Here is a 3,304-nt window from a genome sequence, read left to right on the forward strand (position 1 = left end):
AAAAAAAAAAAAAAAAAAAAAAAAAAAAAAAAAAAAAAAAAAAAAAAAAAAAAAAAAATCCAATGAAAAACAGTAAAACTAAAATAAATATAAAATAATTTTAATTTTATCTTATTAAAATATATATCGAACCAATTCAAATTGAATAACCAACATGACCAATTGGCACCCTTAAGGCAAGAGAATGCTATGCAATAGCACAAGTACACACTAATTCACGGTTAGCATAGGCCTTTTACATCCATTGTACCTTGGTGCTGATAGTTATCTGATAGCATTATTTTCTCTTCTCCATATGTATATATATATATATATATATATATTTTTTAATTTATTAAGACATATAACACGTGGTGGCTAAGCATCCTTAGAGTGGGTAAAAATACAAGCAATAGGGATGATAAATATGAAAAGACCCAACAAGTCATCCAACCGCTCATTTTTATTGTTCCTTAAAGTGAGAAAAAGCAATGACACGTGGACCAATGAATGAAGTAGAACATGGGAAGAGTACAGAACCAAGATTTACGGATTAAAATGATCCAAATGAAAATCCATGTCACCTCTAGGGCTCTACTCTGCAACCTTTGATGTACCCTTACCTATACTTAGCGAAAACGACAAGAAATTCTTCCGTAATCTTATCTCACCATGTTTGAAAGTTTTGTCGTGAAGATGGGTCTAGTGGGTGAGAAAGGTTTCTGGCCAGAAAGGGACATCTCCTTCTCTTCTTCAACAAATGGATAGAAAGGCCCATCTCGCAGGTTGCACAAAAATGGAAGTTTTCACTCACTCACGAGTCTCATGCTTCATTCAATGCTCTCTAAATCAAGGCACACTTCTAGCTTAGGTGGTGCGCCCTTTTCCATGCTCAACATGTCCTGCATGTTCCTCATGGCTTCTTATCTTATATTTTTCTTATACAGCTGTTTGGTACTCTCTCACTAAAATCTTACAAGAATTTGTGATCTCCATCCTAAATTTGTGAACTCTATGATGGAGAGTTGAATTTCACCATTACGCGAATTGAAGAAATTTTTTTTTTCGTAAATTTATCTTTATAAATTGATAAGCTATCACTCTCTGCTTTATCTGGTTTCATCGTGATCAGATTCAATTTAAAGGGGAAAAAGCTAAATCACGTTAAAACTTGATAAACTATCACTTTCCCCCATTTTCTTTTTATTTGTTGTTGTGATATGTAATTTTATATGTATCGTATTTCATCGCAATCTTGAACGTCTATATATATCTATATATAACTCAGTTTTGGCTACAAATGAGGAATGTCCAATTATAGTAACGAAATGATATTTGTATAAGCTCTGCATTTTTTCCTTTCTTTTCATCCAGGGTTGTAGGTTGATGAGTAGTTTTCTGTAGAGTAGGTGTGTTGTGCTTGACAAAAATGAGGAGGAATAAGGAGGATATGCAAGGAGGAGACAGAGTGTCTGGCGATTCAGGGGAGAATGGAGCTATGGCTGTGGAGGATGACGATGGTGGAGCTCGGGAGTCTCTGGATCGTGGTCTAGATGGTCCTCCACAGGATGAAAGGCACAAGGATGCAGGCCAGTGACGTACATATGCAAAAGCCTTGGGTTTTTCGTCTTGGCCTGCCATTGATACTCTCCCAGAGCCGATTCAGGTAGGGAGTAAACGACGAGTAATGATCCCGCAGAGAGACTATGAATCGAAGAGACAAAATTTCCGTTTTGCCTTAATCGGTTGGGTTAACTTCCGATTGATCTCTTTGGATGCCTTGAGAGGGGAGGCTCGGGAAAAATGGAACCTCAGTCAAGGGGTGCTAATGCATCCATTGGGAAAAGGTTATGTAATCTTTCAATTTCAGTGCGAGGGCGACAAGGCAGCGGTGTGGCGAAGGTCTCCCCTTAGGATTGGTCATCATGTCATTCGATTTCAACATTGGAAACCTGATTTCAATATTCACGAGAAGCAGCTTTTCACAAAGCTTGTATGGATACGGTTTCCTGATCTCCCGCTTGAATACTGGCACGAAAATGTGTTATTGTCTATAGAAAAGGCGGTAGGGTGCCCTGTGGCCCTAGACAGACGAACAAGACAAGGCATTCTTGGCTTCTTTGCGAGAGTGCTGGTGGAGGTGGATATCTCTGACTTGGCAGAGAGGGTGGAGGAAGTATAGGTGGAAAGATTAGAACCAGGTACATCTCAGGTGTACGGTTTTTGTCAAAAGGTGGTGTATGAAGATAATGTGGAGCGTTGTGGCTACTGTAAACGAGTCGGACATTTGATTTCCAAGTGTAGGCTGAAAAGATTGGATTATGAAAAGCAATGTGCGACTGAAAAATTAGCAAAGGTTCTAGGGGCAGTATATGTTGAAGATGGAGTCAACTCAGGTGGGAGTAACTCGGTGAGAGTCTCCTTCTAGGGGAAGATCTTTGCCACATCAGCAGAATAATTTTGATCCTATTCAAGATTTAATCTCTCCTAATTCAAATTCGTCTAACGCTGGGGGAGATATTCAAATACTTTTGGATCCTTCCAACTCTGTCTCAAACGTTTTAGGAAAGGAGTCCAACGGAGATGAAAATTCTGGAATTAAGGAAGGCTTTGTGTCAGGGGCGTTTATAGAATTAGAGTCTGATTCTAATCCTATAAATGAGGAAGGAGAGATTTCTAATACTCTACCTAAGGAAGGAGAGTTATTTCGAATGGATGAGGGATCGGATGTTGATTCTGACCCAAACCCAACTGAGAACCCGATCCATGGAGTTCCTGGTGATCCGCCAGTGGATCCATTGGGGGGGAACGAACCCAGAATGAGGCTTACTCTTGAGAGCGAGGTTGCTGTTCGGGAGGGGAGGTATCCTTCTCGTTATAGAAGGCTCGGTGGGGGTCAAGGACCTGGACGTGGTGTTGCCATGGCCAGTGCTATGCAGCCAGTTGTTGAAGACCCTGGTGAGGATCACGTGGTTTCTTTTTTGCCCAGGGTGGAATGTTCAAGGGGAACAGTCTCTATTGTGCATTCAGAAATTATGAGAATGGATACGGTGGCAGTGGCTCGAGAGAAGGAGGCTGGAGGCATGCTTGTGGGTGGAAAGCAAAGAAAGAAAACAGCTAGTCATGCTAAAAAGTCTGATAAAAATCAATTCTCTAAGAAGTAATTCATGAAGATTCTGTATTGGAACATTCGGGGTGTTAGGAAGGCAGCAGGGTTGTGCGCTTTACGTCAACTGGTGAAGGAGCATGCCCCGGATGTGCTATGCTTGGCTGAACCCATGGTTCAGGTATGTAAATTTCCTGGTATTTTCTTTAGTCGGCTGGG

The sequence above is a fragment of the Macadamia integrifolia genome, chromosome 12 (assembly GCF_013358625.1).
Source record: "Macadamia integrifolia cultivar HAES 741 chromosome 12, SCU_Mint_v3, whole genome shotgun sequence".
NCBI lineage: Eukaryota > Viridiplantae > Streptophyta > Magnoliopsida > Proteales > Proteaceae > Macadamia > Macadamia integrifolia.